Source organism: Procambarus clarkii, chromosome 33, assembly GCF_040958095.1.
Source record: "Procambarus clarkii isolate CNS0578487 chromosome 33, FALCON_Pclarkii_2.0, whole genome shotgun sequence".
Lineage (NCBI taxonomy): Eukaryota > Metazoa > Arthropoda > Malacostraca > Decapoda > Cambaridae > Procambarus > Procambarus clarkii.
The window spans coordinates 3355470-3378265 of record NC_091182.1 but is presented as its reverse complement, the minus strand read 5'-3'; positions in this window follow the sequence as shown (position 1 = coordinate 3378265).

Here is a 22796-nt window from a genome sequence, read left to right as displayed (position 1 = left end):
ACAACGAACACCACATCAACGAACAACACAACAACGAACATCTCAACAACGAACATCTCAACAACGAATATCTTAACAACGAACACTACAACAACGAACATCACAACAACGAACATTGCAACAACGACCTCCACAACAACGAACACCTCAACAACGAACATTACAACAACGAAAATCACAAAAACGACCATTACAACAACGAACACCACTACAACGAACACTACAACAACGAACAATACAACATTGAACACTACAACTACGAACAAAACAACAATGAACACTTCAACAACGAACACCACAACAACGAACATCTCAACAACGAACATCTCAACAACGAACACTACAACAATAAACACTACAACAACGAACACCACAACAACGAACATCTCAACAACGAACACTACAACAACGAACATCACAACAACGACCATCACAAAAACGAACATCTCAACAACAAACATCTCAACAACGAACACTAGAACACCGAACACCACAACAACGAACACCACAATAATGAACACTACAACAACGAACACTAGAACAACGAACACCACAACAACGAACACCACAATAATGAACACTACAACAACGAAAATCAGAACAACGAAAACTTCAACAACGAACACTACAACTACGAACATCTTAACAACAAACACCACAACAACGAACCTCTCAACAACGAACACTATAAACAACGAACACCACAACAACGAACATCACAACAATGAACACCACAACAACAAACATCTCAACAACGAACTTCTCAACAACGAACATCTCAAAAACGAACCTCTCAACAATGAACACTATAATCAACGAACACCACAACAACGAACATCACCACAATGAACACCACAAAAACAAACATCTCAACAACGAACTCTACAACTACGAAATTCTCAACAACAAACACCACAACAACGAACTTTACAACAACGAACATCACAACAACGAACATCTCAACAACGAACAAGACAATAATGAACACTACAACAACGAAAATCAGAACAACGAACACTACAACAACGAACACTACAACAACGAACATCACAACAACGACCATCATAAAAACGAACATCTGAACAACGAACATCTCAACAACGAACACTACAACAACGAACACTAGAACAACGAACACCACAACAACGAACACCACAATAATGAACACTACAACAACGACCACTAGAACAACAAACACCACAACAACGAACTTTACAACAACGAACATCTCCACAACGAACATCTCAAAAACGAACCTCTCAACAACGAACACTATAAACAACGAACATCCACAACAACAAACATCTCAACAACGAACTCTACAACTACGAAATTCTCAACAACAAACACCACAACAACGAACTTTACAACAACGAACATCACAACAACGAACATCTCAACAACGAACAAGACAATAATGAACACTACAACGAAAATCAGAAAAACGAACACTACAACAACGAACGCTACACCAACGAACATCACAACAACGACCATCACAAAAACGAACATCTCAACAACGAATATCTCAACAACGAACACTACAACAACGAACACTAGAACAACGAACACCACAACAACGAACACCACAATAATGGACACTACAACAACGACCACTAGAACAACGAACACCACAACAACGAACACCACAATAATGAACACTACAACAACGAAAATCAGAACAACGAACACTTCAACAACGAACACTACAACAACGAACACTACAACTACGAACATCTCAACAACAAACACCACAACAACGAACTTTACAACAACGAACATCACAACAACGAACATCTCAACAAAGAACACCACAATAATGAACACTACAACAACGAAAATCAGAACAACGAACACTACAACAAGGAACACTACAACAGCGAACACTACAACTACGAAAACCTAAACAACAAACACCACAACAACGAACACCACAACAACGAACAATACAACAACGAACACCACAACAACATACTCCACAACAACAAACTTTACAGCAACGAACACCTCAACAACGAACATTACAACAACGAAAATCACAAAAACGACCATTACAACAACGAACACCACTACAACGAACACTAAAATAATTAACACTACAACAACGAACAATACAACATTGAACACTACAACAACGAACAAAACAACAACGAACACTTCAACAACGAACACTACAACAACGAACACCACAACAACGAACACCACAACAACGAACACTACAACAACTAACATTACAACAACGAACACTACAACAACAAACACTACAACAACGAACACCACATCAACGAACAACACAACAACGAACAATACAACAACGAACACTACAGCAACGAACACTATCACAACAAACACCACAACAACAAACACTACAACAACGAACATCTCAACAACGAACATCACAACAACGACTACCACAAAAACGAACATCTCAACAACAAACATCTCAACAACGAACACTACAACAACGAACACTAGAACAACGAACACCACAACAACGAACACCACAATAATGAACACTACAACAACGAACACCATAACAACGAACACCACAACAACGAACACCACAATAATGAACACTACAACAACGAAAATCAGAACAACGAATACTTCAACAACGAACACTACAACAACGAACACTACAACTACGAACATCTTAACAACAAACACCACAACAACGAACCTTACAACAACGAACATCTCAACAACGAACCTCTACAACAACGAACACCACAACAACGAACATCACAACAACGAAGACCACAACAACGAACATCTCAACAACGAACATCTCAACATCGAACGTCTCAACAACGAACATCTCAACTACGAACACTAAGACAATGAACACTACAACAATGAGCACCACAACAACGAACATCTCAACAACGAACACTACAACAACGAACACCACAAGAACGAACATCACAACAACGAACATCACAACAACGAACATCTCAACAACGAACACCACAATAATGAACACTACAACAACGAAAATCAGAACAACGAAAACTACAACAACGAACACTACAACTACGGAAACCTTAACAACAAACACCACAACAACGAACTTTACAACAACAAACACCACAACAACGAGCAATACAACAACGAACATCACAACAACGAACTCCACAACAACGAACTTTACAACAACGAACACCTCAACAACGAACATTACAACAACGAAAATCACAAAAACGACCATTACAACAACGAACACCACTACAACGAACACTACAACAACGAACAATACAACATTGAACACTAGAACTACGAACAAAACAACAACGAACACTTCAACAACGAACACTACAACAACGAACACCACAACAACGAACACCACAACAACGAACACTACAACAACGAACACCACAACAACGAGCACCACAACAACGAACAATACAACAATGAACACCACAACAACGAACATCACAACAACGAACACCACAAGAACGAACATCTCAACAACGAACTCTACAACTACGAACATCTCAACAACAAACACCACAACAACGAACTTTACAACAACGAACATCACAACAACGAACTTCTCAACAACGAACACCACAATAATGAACACTACAACAACGAAAATCAGAACAACGAACACTACAACAACGAACACTACAACAACGAACATCACAACAACGACCATCACAAAAACGCACATCTCAACAACGAACATCTCAACAACGAACACTACAACAACGAACACTAGAACAACGAACACCACAACAACGAACACCACAATAATGAACACTACAACAACGAAAATCAGAACAACGAACACTTCAACAACGAACACTACAACAAAGAACACTACAACTACGAACATCTCAACAACAAACTCCACAACAACGAGCTTTACAACAACGAACATCACAACAACGAACATCTCAACAAAGAACACCACAATAATGAACACTACAACAACGAAAATCAGAACAACGAACACTACAACAACGAACACTACAACAGCGAACACTACAACTACGAAAACCTTAACAACAAACACAACAACAACGAACACCACAACAACGAATAATACAACAACGAACACCACAACAACGAACTCCACAACAACGAACTTTACAACAACGAACACCTCAACAACGAACATTACAACAACGAAAATCACAAAAACGACCATTACAACAACGAACACCACTACAACGAACACTACAACAACGAATAATACAACACTGAACACTACAACTACGAACAAAACAACAACGAACACTTCAACAACGAACACAACAACAAACACCACAACAACGAACACCACAACAACGAACACTACAACAACGAACACTACAACAACGAGCACCACAACAACGAACACCACAACAACGAACATCTCAACAACGAACTCTACAACTACGAACATCTCAACAACAAACACCACAACAACGAACTTTACAACAACGAACATCACAACAACGAACATCTCAACAACGAACACCACAATAATGAACACTACAACAACGAAAATCAGAACAACGAATAATACAACAACGAACATTACAACAACGAACATCACAACAACGACCATCACAAAAACGAACATCTCAACAACGAACATCTCAACAACGAACACTACAACAACGAACACTAGAACAACGAACACCACAACAACGAACACCACAATAATGAACACTACAACAACGAAAACCAGAACTACGAACACTTCAACAACGAACACTACAACAAAGAACACTACAACTACGAACATCTCAACAACAAACACCACAACAACGAGCTTTACAACAACGAACATCACAACAACGAACATCTCAACAAAGAACACCACAATAACGAACACTAGAACAACGAAAATCAGAACAACGAACACGTCAACAACGAACACTACAACAGCGAACACTACAACTACGAAAACCTTAACAACAAACACCACAACAACGAATAATACAACAACGAACACCACAACAACGAACTGCACAACAACGAACTTTACAGCAACGAACACCTCAACAACGAACATTACAACAACGAAAATCACAAAAACGACCATTACAACAACGAACACCACTACAATGAACACTACAATTATTAACACTACAAGAACGAACGATACAACATTGAACACTACAACAACGAACAAAACAACAACGAACACTACAACAACGAACACCACAACAACGAACACCACAACAACGAACACTACAACAACGAACACCACAACAACGAACACCACAACAACGAACACTACAACAACTAACATTACAACAACGAACACTACAACAACAAACACTACAACAACGAACACCACATCAACGAACACCACAACAACGAACATCTCAACAACGAACATCTCAACAACGAATATCTCAACAACGAACACTACAACAACGAACATCACAACAACGAACATTACAACAACGACCACCACAACAACGAACACCACAATAATGAACACTACAACAACGAACACAAGAACAACGAACACCACAACAACGAACACCACAATAATGAACACTACAACAACGAACACCAAAACAACGAACACTACAACAACGAACACTACCACAACGAACACCACAACAACGAACACTACAACAACGAACACTAAAACAACGAACACTACAACATCGAACATCTGAACAACGAACACTACAACAATGAACACTACAACAACGAACACTACAACAACGAACACCACAACAACGAACACCACAATAATGAACACTACAACAACGAACACTAGAACAACGAACACCACAACAACGAACACCACAATAATAAACACTACAACAACGAAAATCAGAACAACGAACACTTCAACAATGAACACTACAACAACGAACACTACAACTACGAACATCTTAACAACAAACACAACAACAACGAACTTTACAACAACGAACTTTACAACAACGAACATCTCAACAACGAACATCTCAACAACGAACCTCTCAACAACGAACACTATAAACAACTAACACCACAACAACGAACATCACAACAACGAACACCACAACAACGAACATCTCAACAACGAACTCTACAACTACGAACATCTCAACAACAAACACCACAACAACGAACTTTACAACAACGAACATCTCAACAATGAACATCTCAACAACGAACCTCTCAACAACGAACACTACAACAACGAACACCACAACAATGAACATCACAACAACGAACACCACAACAACGAACATCTCAACTACGAACACTACAACAACGAACACCACAACAATGAACATCACAACAACGAACACCACAACAACGAACATCTCAACAACTAACATCTCAACATCGAACGTTTCAACAACGAACATCTCAACTACGAACACTACAACAATGAACCCTACAACAACGAGCACCACAACAACGAACATCTCAACAACGAACACTACAACAACGAACACCACAAGAACGAACATCATAACAACGAACATCACAATAATGAACACTACAACAACGAAAATCAGAACAACGAACACTTCAACAACGAAAACTACAACAACGAACACCACAAGAACGAACATCATAACAACGAACATCACAATAATGAACACTACAACAACGAAAATCAGAACAACGAACACTACAACAACGAACACTACAACTACGAAAACCTTAACAACAAACACCACAACAACGAACTTTACAACAACGAACACCACAACAAAGAACAATACAACAACGAACACCACAACAACGAACTCCACAACAACGAACTTTACAACAACGAACACCTCAACAACGAACATTACAACAACGAAAATCACAAAAACGACCATTACAACAACGAACACCTCTACAACGAACACTAAAACAACGAACACTACAACTACGAACATCTCAACAACGAACATCTCAACAATGAATACTACAACAATGAACACTACAACAACGAACACCACAACAACGAACACCGCAACAACGAACACTACAACAACGAACACCACAATAACGAACACCACAACAACGAACACTACAACAACGAACACCACAACAACGAAAATTACAACAATGAACACTACAACAACTAACATTATAACAACGAACACTACAACAACAAACACTCCAACAACGGACGCTACAACAACGAACACCACAACAACGAACATTAGAACAACGAACACCACAACAACGAACACCACAATAATGAACACTACAACAACGAAAATCAGAACAACGAACACTTCAACAACGAAAACTACAACAACGAACACTACAACTACGAACATCTCAACAACAAACACCACAACAACGAACTTTACAACAACGAACATCACAACAACATACTCCACAACAACGAACTTTACAACAACGAACACCTCAACAACGAACATTACAACAACGAAAATCACAAAAAACGACCATTACAACAACGAACACGACTACAACGAACACTACAATAATTAACACTACAACAACGAACAATACAACATTGAACACTACAACAACGAACAAAACAACAACGAACACTTCAACAACGAACACTACAACAACGAACACCACAACAACGAACACCACATCAACGAACACCACAACAACGAACATCTCAACAACGAACATCTCAACAACGAATATCTCAACAACGAACACTACAACAACGAACATCACAACAACGAATATTGCAACAACGACCACCACAACAACGAACATTTCAACAACGATCCTCTCAACAACGAACATCTCAACAACGAACACTACAACAACGAACATCTCAACAACGAATATCTCAACAACGAACACTACAACAACGAACACTACAACAACGAACACCAAAACAACGAACAATACAACAACGAACACTACAACAACGAACACTATCACAACGAACACCACAACAACGATCACTACAACAACGAACACTAAAACAACGAACACTGCAACAACGAACTTTACAACAATAAACACTACAACAACGAACACTACAACAACGAACACTACAACAACGAACACTACAACAACGAACACTACAACAACGAACACTACAACAACGAACACAACATCAACGAACACCACAACAACGAACATCTCAACAACGAACATCTCAACACCGAACATCTCAACAACGAACACTACAACAACGAACATCACAACAACGACCACCACAAAAACGAACATCTCAACAACAAACATCTCAACAACGAACACTACAACAACGAACACTAGAACAACGAACACCACAACAACGAACACCACAATAATGACCACTACAACAACGAACACTAGAACAACGAACACCACAACAACGAACACCACAACAATGAATATCACAACAACGAACACCACAACAACGAACATCTCAACAACGAACACTACAACAACGAACACCACAACAATGAACATCACAACAACGAACACCACAACAACGAACATCTCAACAACGAACATCTCAACATCGAACGTTTCAACAACGAACATCTCAACTACGAACACTACAACAATGAACACTACAACAACGAGCACCACAACAACGAACATCTCAGCAACGAACACTACAACAACGAACACCACAAGAACGAACATCACAACAACGAACATCACAACAACGAACATCTCAAAAACGAACACCACAATAATGAACACTATAACAACGAAAATCAGAACAACGAACACTACAACAACGAACACTACAACTACGAAAACCTTAACAACAAACACCACAACAACGAACTTTACAACAACGAACACCACAACAAAGAACAATACAACAACGAACACCACAACAACGAACTCCACAACAACGAACTTTACAACAACGAACTCCTCAACAACGAACATTACAACAACGAACACCTCAACAACGAACATTACAACAACGAAAATCACAAAAACGACAATTACAACAACGAACACCACTACAACGAACACCACTACAACGAACACTAAAACAACGAACACTTCAACAACGAACGTTATAAGAACGAACTTCACAACAAGGAACACCACAACAACAAACACTACAACAACGAACGTTACAGCAATGAACACTACAAGATCGAACACTACAACAACGAACAGTACAACAACGAACACCACAACAACGAACATTACAACAATGATCACTACAACAACGAACACTACAACAACGAACACTGCAACAACGAACTTTACAACAATAAACACTACAACAACGAACACTACAACAACGAACACTACAACAACGAACACTACAACAACGAACACTACAACAACGAACACAACATCAACGAACACCACAACAACGAACATCTCAACAACGAACATCTCAACAACGAATATCTCAACAACGAACACTACAACAACAAACATCACAACAACGAACATTACAACAACGACCACCACAACAACGACCACCACAACAACGAACATCTCAACAACGAACATCTCAACAACGAACATCTCAACAACGAACACCACAACAACGAACACTACAACAACGAACACTACAACAACGAAGACTACAACAACGAACACCAAAACAACGAACACTACAACAACGAACACAACAACAACGAACACTACCACAACGAACTCCACAACAACGAACACTACAACAACGAACACTAAAACAACGAACACTACAACAACGAACATCTCAACAACGAACATCTCAACAACGCACACTACAACAACGAACACCACAACAACGAACATCTCAACAACGAACACTACAACAACGAACATCACAACAACGACCATCACAAAAACAAACATCTCAACAACGTACATCTCAACAACGAACACTACAGCAACGAACACTACAACAACGAACACCACAAAAACGAACACCACAACAACGAACACCACAATAATGAGCATTACAACAAACGAACACTAGAACAACGAACACCACAACAACGAACACCACAATAATGAACACTACAACAACGAACACCAAAACAACGAACACTACAACAACGAACACTACAACAACGAACACTACCACAACGAACACCACAACAACGAACACTACAACAACGAACACTAAAACAACGAACACTACAACAACGAACATCTCAACAACGAACACTACAACAATGAACACTACAACAACGAACACTAGAACAATGAACACCACAACAACGAACACCACAACAACGAACACCACAATTATGAACACTACAACAACTAACACTAGAACAACGAACACCACAACAACAAACACCACAATAATGAACACTACAACAACGAACACCAAAACAACGAACACTACAACAACGAACACTACAACAACGAACACTACCACAACGAACACCACAACAACGAACACTACAACAACGAACACTAAAACAACGAACACTACAACAACGAACATCTCAACAACGAACACTACAACAATGAACACTACAACAACGAACACTAGAACAACGAACACCACAACAACGAACACCACAATAATGAACACTACAACAACGAACACTAGAACAACGAACACCACAACAACGAACACCACAATAATGAACACTTCAACAACGAACACTTCAACAACGAACACTACAACAACGAACACTACTACTACGAACATCTTAACAACAAACACCACAGCAACGAACTTTACAACAACGAACATCTCAACAACGAACATCTCAACAACGAACCTCTCAACAACGAACACTATAAACAACGAACACCACAACAACGAACATCACAACAACGAACACCATAACAACGAACATCTCAACAACGAACTCTACAACTACGAACATCTCAACAACAGACACCACAACAGCGAACTTGACAACAACGAACATCTCAACAACGAACATCTCAACAACGAACCTCTCAACAACGAACACTACAACAACGAACACCACAACAATGAATATCACAACAACGAACACCACAACAACGAACATCTCAACAACGAACACTACAACAACGAACACCACAACAATGAACATCACAACAACGAACACCACAACAACGAACATCTCAACAACAAACACCTCAACATCAAACGTTTCAACAACGAACATCTCAACTACGAACACTACAACAATGAACACTACAACAACGAGCACCACAACAACGAACATCTCAACAACGAACACTACAACAACGAACACCACAAGAACGAACATCACAACAACGAACATCACAACAGCGAACATCTCAAAAACGAACACCACAATAATGAACACTAAACCAACGAAAATCAGAACAACGAACACTACAACTACGAAAACCTTAACAACAAACACCACAACAACGAACTTTACAACAACGAACACCACAACAAAGAACAATACAACAACGAACACCACAACAACGAACTCCACAACAACGAACTTTACAACAACGAACACCTCAACAACGAACATTACAACAACGAACACCTCAACAACGAACATTACAACAACGAAAATCACAAAAACGACCATTACAACAACGAACACCACTACAACGAACACTAAAACAACGAACACTACAACAACGAACGTTATAAGAACGAACTTCACAACAAGGAACACCACAACAACAAACACTACAACAACGAACGTTAAAACAATGAACACTGCAAGATCGAACACTACAACAACGAACAGTACAACAACGAACACCACAACAACGAACATTACAACAATGAACACTACAACAACGAACACTACAACAACGAACACTGCAACAACGAACTTTACAACAATAAACACTACAACAACGAACACTACAACAACGAACACAACATCAACGAACACCACAACAACGAACATCTCAACAACGAACATCTCAACAACGAATATCTCAACAACGAACACTACAACAACAAACATCACAACAACGAACATTACAACAACGACCACCACAACAACGAACATCTCAACAACGAACCTCTCAACAGCGAATATCTCAACATCGAACACTACAACAACGAACATCTCAACAACGAACATCTCAACAACGAACACCACAAAAACAAACACTACAACAACGAACACTACAACAACGAAGACTACAACAACGAACACCAAAACAACGAACACTACAACAACGAACACTACAAGAACGAACACTACCATAACGAACTCCACAACAACGAACACTACAACAACGAACACCACAACAATGAATATCACAACAACGAACACCACAACAACGAACATCTCAACAACGAACACTACAACAACGAACACCACAACAATGAACATCACAACAACGAACACCACAACAACGAACATCTCAACAACAAACACCTCAACATCAAACGTTTCAACAACGAACATCTCAACTACGAACACTACAACAATGAACACTACAACAACGAGCACCACAACAACGAACATCTCAACAACGAACACTACAACAACGAACACCACAAGAACGAACATCACAACAACGAACATCACAACAACGAACATCTCAAAAACGAACACCACAATAATGAACACTAAACCAACGAAAATCAGAACAACGAACACTACAACTACGAAAACCTTAACAACAAACACCACAACAACGAACTTTACAACAACGAACACCACAACAAAGAACAATACAACAACGAACACCACAACAACGAACTCCACAACAACGAACTTTACAACAACGAACACCTCAACAACGAACATTACAACAACGAACACCTCAACAACGAACATTACAACAACGAAAATCACAAAAACGACCATTACAACAACGAACACTACTACAACGAACACTAAAACAACGAACACTACAACAACGAACGTTATAAGAACGAACTTCACAACAAGGAACACCACAACAACAAACACTACAACAACGAACGTTACAACAATGAACACTGCAAGATCGAACACTACAACAACGAACAGTACAACAACGAACACCACAACAACGAACATTACAACAATGAACACTACAACAACGAACACTACAACAACGAACACTGCAACAACGAACTTTACAACAATAAACACTACAACAACGAACACTACAACAACGAACACAACATCAACGAACACCACAACAACGAACATCTCAACAACGAACATCTCAACAACGAATATCTCAACAACGAACACTACAACAACAAACATCACAACAACGAACATTACAACAACGACCACCACAACAACGAACATCTCAACAACGAACCTCTCAACAGCGAATATCTCAACATCGAACACTACAACAACGAACATCTCAACAACGAACATCTCAACAACGAACACCACAACAACAAACACTACAACAACGAACACTACAACAACGAAGACTACAACAACGAACACCAAAACAACGAACACTACAACAACGAACACTACAACAACGAACACTACCACAACGAACTCCACAACAACGAACACTACAACAACGAACACTAAAACAACGAACACTACAACAACGAACATCTCAACAACGAACATCTCAACAACGCACACTACAACAACGAACACCACAACAACGAACATCTCAACAACGAACACTACAACAATATACATCACAACAACGACCATCACAAAAACAAACATCTCAACAACGTACATCTCAACAACGAACACTACAACAACGAACACTACAACAACGAACACCACAACAACGAACACCACAACAACGAACACCACAATAATGAACATTACAACAACGAACACTAGAACAACGAACACCACAACAACGAACACCACAATAATGAACACTACAACAACGAACACCAAAACAACGAACACTACAACAACGAACACTACAACAACGAACACTACCACAACGAACACCACAACAACGAACACTACAACAACGAACACTAAAACAACGAACACTACAACAACGAACATCTCAACAACGAACACCACAATTATGAACACTACAACAACTAACACTAGAACAACGAACACCACAACAACGAACACCACAATAATGAACACTACAACAACGAAAATCAGAACAGCGAACACTTCAACAACGAACACTACAACAACGAACACTACAACTACGAACATCTTAACAACAAACACCACAACAACGAACTTTACAACAACGAACATCTCAACAACGAACATCTCAACAACGAACCTGTCAACAACGAACACTATAAACAACGAACACCACAACAATGAACATCACAACAACGAACACCACAACAACGAACATCTCAACAACGAACATCTCAACATCGAACGTTTCAACAACGAACATCTCAACTACGAACACTACAACAATGAACACTACAACAACGAGCACCACAACAACGAACGTCTCAACAACGAACACTACAACAACGAACACCACAAGAACGAACATCACAACAACGAACATCACAACAACGAACATCTCAAAAACGAACACCACAATAATGAACACTACAACAACGAAAATCAGAACAACGAACACTACAACAACGAAAACTACAACTACGAAAACCACAACTACGAAAACCTTAACAACAAACACCACAACAACGAACTTTACAACAACGAACACCACAACAAAGAACAATACAACAACGAACACCACTACAACGAACTCCACAACAACGAACTTTACAACAACGAACACCTCAACAACGAACATTACAACAACGAAAATCACAAAAACGACCATTACAACAACGAACACCACTAGAACGAACACTAAAACAACTAACATCTCAACAACGAACATCTCAACAATGAACACTACAACAATGAACACTACAACAACGAACACCACAACAACGAACACCACAACAACGAACACTAAAACAACGAACACCACAACAATGAACACCACAACAACGAACCCTACAACAACGAACACCACAACAACGAAAATTACAACAATAAACACTACAACAACTAACATTACAACAACGAACACTACAACAACAAACACTACAACAACGGACGCTACAACAACGAACACCACAACAACGAACATTAGAACAATGAACACTACAACAGCGAACGTTATAAGAAAGAACTTCACAACAAGGAACACTACAACAACGAACACTACAAGAACAAACACTACAACAACGAACATCTCAACAACGAACACTACAACAACGAACACCACAAGAACGAACATCATAACAACGAACATCACAATAATGAACACTACAACAACGAAAATCAGAACAACGAACACTTCAACAACGAAAACTACAACAACGAACACCACAAGAACGAACATCATAACAACGAACATCACAATAATGAACACTACAACAACGAAAATCAGAACAACGAACACTACAACAACGAACACTACAACTACGAAAACCTTAACAACAAACACCACAACAACGAACTTTACAACAACGAACACCACAACAAAGAACAATACAACAACGAACACCACAACAACGAACTCCACAACAACGAACTTTACAACAACGAACACCTCAACAACGAACATTACAACAACGAAAATCACAAAAACGACCATTACAACAACGAACACCTCTACAACGAACACTAAAACAACGAACACTACAACTACGAACATCTCAACAACGAACATCTCAACAATGAATACTACAACAATGAACACTACAACAACGAACACCACAACAACGAACACCGCAACAACGAACACTACAACAACGAACACCACAATAACGAACACCACAACAACGAACACTACAACAACGAACACCACAACAACGAAAATTACAACAATGAACACTACAACAACTAACATTATAACAACGAACACTACAACAACAAACACTCCAACAACGGACGCTACAACAACGAACACCACAACAACGAACATTAGAACAACGAACACCACAACAACGAACACCACAATAATGAACACTACAACAACGAAAATCAGAACAACGAACACTTCAACAACGAAAACTACAACAACGAACACTACAACTACGAACATCTCAACAACAAACACCACAACAACGAACTTTACAACAACGAACATCACAACAACATACTCCACAACAACGAACTTTACAACAACGAACACCTCAACAACGAACATTACAACAACGAAAATCACAAAAAACGACCATTACAACAACGAACACGACTACAACGAACACTACAATAATTAACACTACAACAACGAACAATACAACATTGAACACTACAACAACGAACAAAACAACAACGAACACTTCAACAACGAACACTACAACAACGAACACCACAACAACGAACACCACATCAACGAACACCACAACAACGAACATCTCAACAACGAACATCTCAACAACGAATATCTCAACAACGAACACTACAACAACGAACATCACAACAACGAATATTGCAACAACGACCACCACAACAACGAACATTTCAACAACGATCCTCTCAACAACGAACATCTCAACAACGAACACTACAACAACGAACATCTCAACAACGAATATCTCAACAACGAACACTACAACAACGAACACTACAACAACGAACACCAAAACAACGAACAATACAACAACGAACACTACAACAACGAACACTATCACAACGAACACCACAACAACGATCACTACAACAACGAACACTAAAACAACGAACACTGCAACAACGAACTTTACAACAATAAACACTACAACAACGAACACTACAACAACGAACACTACAACAACGAACACTACAACAACGAACACTACAACAACGAACACTACAACAACGAACACAACATCAACGAACACCACAACAACGAACATCTCAACAACGAACATCTCAACACCGAACATCTCAACAACGAACACTACAACAACGAACATCACAACAACGACCACCACAAAAACGAACATCTCAACAACAAACATCTCAACAACGAACACTACAACAACGAACACTAGAACAACGAACACCACAACAACGAACACCACAATAATGACCACTACAACAACGAACACTAGAACAACGAACACCACAACAACGAACACCACAACAATGAATATCACAACAACGAACACCACAACAACGAACATCTCAACAACGAACACTACAACAACGAACACCACAACAATGAACATCACAACAACGAACACCACAACAACGAACATCTCAACAACGAACATCTCAACATCGAACGTTTCAACAACGAACATCTCAACTACGAACACTACAACAATGAACACTACAACAACGAGCACCACAACAACGAACATCTCAGCAACGAACACTACAACAACGAACACCACAAGAACGAACATCACAACAACGAACATCACAACAACGAACATCTCAAAAACGAACACCACAATAATGAACACTATAACAACGAAAATCAGAACAACGAACACTACAACAACGAACACTACAACTACGAAAACCTTAACAACAAACACCACAACAACGAACTTTACAACAACGAACACCACAACAAAGAACAATACAACAACGAACACCACAACAACGAACTCCACAACAACGAACTTTACAACAACGAACTCCTCAACAACGAACATTACAACAACGAACACCTCAACAACGAACATTACAACAACGAAAATCACAAAAACGACAATTACAACAACGAACACCACTACAACGAACACCACTACAACGAACACTAAAACAACGAACACTTCAACAACGAACGTTATAAGAACGAACTTCACAACAAGGAACACCACAACAACAAACACTACAACAACGAACGTTACAGCAATGAACACTACAAGATCGAACACTACAACAACGAACAGTACAACAACGAACACCACAACAACGAACATTACAACAATGATCACTACAACAACGAACACTACAACAACGAACACTGCAACAACGAACTTTACAACAATAAACACTACAACAACGAACACTACAACAACGAACACTACAACAACGAACACTACAACAACGAACACTACAACAACGAACACAACATCAACGAACACCACAACAACGAACATCTCAACAACGAACATCTCAACAACGAATATCTCAACAACGAACACTACAACAACAAACATCACAACAACGAACATTACAACAACGACCACCACAACAACGACCACCACAACAACGAACATCTCAACAACGAACATCTCAACAACGAACATCTCAACAACGAACACCACAACAACGAACACTACAACAACGAACACTACAACAACGAAGACTACAACAACGAACACCAAAACAACGAACACTACAACAACGAACACAACAACAACGAACACTACCACAACGAACTCCACAACAACGAACACTACAACAACGAACACTAAAACAACGAACACTACAACAACGAACATCTCAACAACGAACATCTCAACAACGCACACTACAACAACGAACACCACAACAACGAACATCTCAACAACGAACACTACAACAACGAACATCACAACAACGACCATCACAAAAACAAACATCTCAACAACGTACATCTCAACAACGAACACTACAGCAACGAACACTACAACAACGAACACCACAAAAACGAACACCACAACAACGAACACCACAATAATGAGCATTACAACAAACGAACACTAGAACAACGAACACCACAACAACGAACACCACAATAATGAACACTACAACAACGAACACCAAAACAACGAACACTACAACAACGAACACTACAACAACGAACACTACCACAACGAACACCACAACAACGAACACTACAACAACGAACACTAAAACAACGAACACTACAACAACGAACATCTCAACAACGAACACTACAACAATGAACACTACAACAACGAACACTAGAACAATGAACACCACAACAACGAACACCACAACAACGAACACCACAATTATGAACACTACAACAACTAACACTAGAACAACGAACACCACAACAACAAACACCACAATAATGAACACTACAACAACGAACACCAAAACAACGAACACTACAACAACGAACACTACAACAACGAACACTACCACAACGAACACCACAACAACGAACACTACAACAACGAACACTAAAACAACGAACACTACAACAACGAACATCTCAACAACGAACACTACAACAATGAACACTACAACAACGAACACTAGAACAACGAACACCACAACAACGAACACCACAATAATGAACACTACAACAACGAACACTAGAACAACGAACACCACAACAACGAACACCACAATAATGAACACTTCAACAACGAACACTTCAACAACGAACACTACAACAACGAACACTACAACTACGAACATCTTAACAACAAACACCACAGCAACGAACTTTACAACAACGAACATCTCAACAACGAACATCTCAACAACGAACCTCTCAACAACGAACACTATAAACAACGAACACCACAACAACGAACATCACAACAACGAACACCATAACAACGAACATCTCAACAACGAACTCTACAACTACGAACATCTCAACAACAGACACCACAACAGCGAACTTGACAACAACGAACATCTCAACAACGAACATCTCAACAACGAACCTCTCAACAACGAACACTACAACAACGAACACCACAACAATGAACATCACAACAACGAACACCACAACAACGAACATCTCAACAACAAACACCTCAACATCAAACGTTTCAACAACGAACATCTCAACTACGAACACTACAACAATGAACACTACAACAACGAGCACCACAACAACGAACATCTCAACAACGAACACTACAACAACGAACACCACAAGAACGAACATCACAACAACGAACATCACAACAGCGAACATCTCAAAAACGAACACCACAATAATGAACACTAAACCAACGAAAATCAGAACAACGAACACTACAACTACGAAAACCTTAACAACAAACACCACAACAACGAACTTTACAACAACGAACACCACAACAAAGAACAATACAACAACGAACACCACAACAACGAACTCCACAACAACGAACTTTACAACAACGAACACCTCAACAACGAACATTACAACAACGAACACCTCAACAACGAACATTACAACAACGAAAATCACAAAAACGACCATTACAACAACGAACACCACTACAACGAACACTAAAACAACGAACACTACAACAACGAACGTTATAAGAACGAACTTCACAACAAGGAACACCACAACAACAAACACTACAACAACGAACGTTAAAACAATGAACACTGCAAGATCGAACACTACAACAACGAACAGTACAACAACGAACACCACAACAACGAACATTACAACAATGAACACTACAACAACGAACACTACAACAACGAACACTGCAACAACGAACTTTACAACAATAAACACTACAACAACGAACACTACAACAACGAACACAACATCAACGAACACCACAACAACGAACATCTCAACAACGAACATCTCAACAACGAATATCTCAACAACGAACACTACAACAACAAACATCACAACAACGAACATTACAACAACGACCACCACAACAACGAACATCTCAACAACGAACCTCTCAACAGCGAATATCTCAACATCGAACACTACAACAACGAACATCTCAACAACGAACATCTCAACAACGAACACCACAAAAACAAACACTACAACAACGAACACTACAACAACGAAGACTACAACAACGAACACCAAAACAACGAACACTACAACAACGAACACTACAAGAACGAACACTACCATAACGAACTCCACAACAACGAACACTACAACAACGAACACCACAACAATGAATATCACAACAACGAACACCACAACAACGAACATCTCAACAACGAACACTACAACAACGAACACCACAACAATGAACATCACAACAACGAACACCACAACAACGAACATCTCAACAACAAACACCTCAACATCAAACGTTTCAACAACGAACATCTCAACTACGAACACTACAACAATGAACACTACAACAACGAGCACCACAACAACGAACATCTCAACAACGAACACTACAACAACGAACACCACAAGAACGAACATCACAACAACGAACATCACAACAACGAACATCTCAAAAACGAACACCACAATAATGAACACTAAACCAACGAAAATCAGAACAACGAACACTACAACTACGAAAACCTTAACAACAAACACCACAACAACGAACTTTACAACAACGAACACCACAACAAAGAACAATACAACAACGAACACCACAACAACGAACTCCACAACAACGAACTTTACAACAACGAACACCTCAACAACGAACATTACAACAACGAACACCTCAACAACGAACATTACAACAACGAAAATCACAAAAACGACCATTACAACAACGAACACTACTACAACGAACACTAAAACAACGAACACTACAACAACGAACGTTATAAGAACGAACTTCACAACAAGGAACACCACAACAACAAACACTACAACAACGAACGTTACAACAATGAACACTGCAAGATCGAACACTACAACAACGAACAGTACAACAACGAACACCACAACAACGAACATTACAACAATGAACACTACAACAACGAACACTACAACAACGAACACTGCAACAACGAACTTTACAACAATAAACACTACAACAACGAACACTACAACAACGAACACAACATCAACGAACACCACAACAACGAACATCTCAACAACGAACATCTCAACAACGAATATCTCAACAACGAACACTACAACAACAAACATCACAACAACGAACATTACAACAACGACCACCACAACAACGAACATCTCAACAACGAACCTCTCAACAGCGAATATCTCAACATCGAACACTACAACAACGAACATCTCAACAACGAACATCTCAACAACGAACACCACAACAACAAACACTACAACAACGAACACTACAACAACGAAGACTACAACAACGAACACCAAAACAACGAACACTACAACAACGAACACTACAACAACGAACACTACCACAACGAACTCCACAACAACGAACACTACAACAACGAACACTAAAACAACGAACACTACAACAACGAACATCTCAACAACGAACATCTCAACAACGCACACTACAACAACGAACACCACAACAACGAACATCTCAACAACGAACACTACAACAATATACATCACAACAACGACCATCACAAAAACAAACATCTCAACAACGTACATCTCAACAACGAACACTACAACAACGAACACTACAACAACGAACACCACAACAACGAACACCACAACAACGAACACCACAATAATGAACATTACAACAACGAACACTAGAACAACGAACACCACAACAACGAACACCACAATAATGAACACTACAACAACGAACACCAAAACAACGAACACTACAACAACGAACACTACAACAACGAACACTACCACAACGAACACCACAACAACGAACACTACAACAACGAACACTAAAACAACGAACACTACAACAACGAACATCTCAACAACGAACACCACAATTATGAACACTACAACAACTAACACTAGAACAACGAACACCACAACAACGAACACCACAATAATGAACACTACAACAACGAAAATCAGAACAGCGAACACTTCAACAACGAACACTACAACAACGAACACTACAACTACGAACATCTTAACAACAAACACCACAACAACGAACTTTACAACAACGAACATCTCAACAACGAACATCTCAACAACGAACCTGTCAACAACGAACACTATAAACAACGAACACCACAACAATGAACATCACAACAACGAACACCACAACAACGAACATCTCAACAACGAACATCTCAACATCGAACGTTTCAACAACGAACATCTCAACTACGAACACTACAACAATGAACACTACAACAACGAGCACCACAACAACGAACGTCTCAACAACGAACACTACAACAACGAACACCACAAGAACGAACATCACAACAACGAACATCACAACAACGAACATCTCAAAAACGAACACCACAATAATGAACACTACAACAACGAAAATCAGAACAACGAACACTACAACAACGAAAACTACAACTACGAAAACCTTAACAACAAACACCACAACA